Source organism: Eucyclogobius newberryi, unplaced genomic scaffold (assembly GCF_026437365.1).
Source record: "Eucyclogobius newberryi isolate DKJ021-1_F unplaced genomic scaffold, fEucNew1.0.hap1 SCAF_13, whole genome shotgun sequence".
In the NCBI taxonomy this organism is placed as follows: domain Eukaryota; kingdom Metazoa; phylum Chordata; class Actinopteri; order Gobiiformes; family Gobiidae; genus Eucyclogobius; species Eucyclogobius newberryi.
The window spans coordinates 7,766,856-7,768,294 of NW_027315757.1; positions in this window are offsets into that span (position 1 = coordinate 7,766,856).

Below are 1,439 nucleotides of genomic sequence, written 5' to 3' on the forward strand. Positions count from 1 at the left end.
CGAAGAGGAAGTAGAGACCGGGGACTCAGGGGCTGGCTCATCCATCACCCAAGCTGAAGTCACTGAGGTTGTTCGCAAACTCCTCGGTGGCAGGGCTCCGGGGGTGGATGAGATCCGCCCTGAGTACCTAAAGTATCTGGATGTTGTAGGACTGTCTTGGTTGACACGTCTCTGCAACATCGCATGGCGGTCGCGGACCGTGCCTCTGGACTGGCAGACCGGGGTGGTGGTCCCTCTGTTCAAGAAGGGGGACCGGAGGGTGTGTTCCAACTACAGAGGGATCACACTCCTCAGCCTCCCGGGTAAGGTCTATTCCAAGGTACTGGAGAGGAGAATCCGACCGATAGTCGAACCTCGGATTCAGGAGGAGCAGAGTGGTTTTCGTCCCGGTCGTGGAACACTGGACCAGCTCTATACCCTCCATCGGGTGCTCGAGGGCTCATGGGAGTTTGCCCAACCAGTCCACATGTGCTTTGTGGATCTGGAGAAGGCTTTCGACCGTGTCCCTCGGGGTGTCCTTTGGGGGTGCTCCGGGAGTACGGGGTCCGGGGCCCTTTGCTCAGGGCTGTCCGGTCCCTGTATGACCGGAGCAGGAGCTGTGTTCGCATTGCCGGCAGTAAGTCAGACCTGTTCCCAGTGCATGTTGGACTCCGCCAGGGCTGCCCTTTGTCACCGGTTCTGTTCATAATTTTTATGGACAGAATTTCTAGGCGCAGTCAGGGGTCGGAGGGTGTGGTCAGGGGTCGGAGGGTGTCCGGTTTGGGGACCACAGGATTCCATCTCTGCTGTTTGCAGACGATGTTGTCCTGATGGCTCCATCAAACCCGGACCTGCAACATGCACTGGGACAGTTTGCAGCCGAGTGTGAAGCGGCTGGGATGAGAATCAGAACCTCCAAATCCGAGGCCATGGTTCTCGACCGGAAAAAGGTGGCTTGCCCTCTCCAGGTGGGTGGGGTGTCCTTGCCCCAAGTGGAGGAGTTCAAGTATCTCGGGGTCTTGTTCACGAGTGAGGGAAGGATGGAGCGTGAGATCGACAGGCAGATCGGTGCAGCAGCTGCAGTGATGCAGTCGCTGCATCGGACCGTTGTGGTAAAGAGGGAGCTGAGCCAAAAGGCAAAGCTCTCTATTTACCGGTCGCTCTACGTTCTGACCTCACCTATGGTCATGAGCTTTGGGTAGTGACCGAAAGAACAAGATCGCGGATACAAGCGGTCGAAATGAGTTTCCTCCGCCGTGTGGCTGGGCGCTCCCTTAGAGATAAGGTGAGGAGCTTGGCCACACGGGGGGGAGCTCGGAGTAGAGCCGCTGCTCCTCCACGTCGAGAGGAGCCAGCTGAGGTGGCTCGGGCATCTGTTCCGGATGCCTCCTGGGCGCCTCCCTCGGGAGGTGTTTCAGGCATGTCCCACCGGGAAGAGGCCCGGGGAAGACCCAGGACAC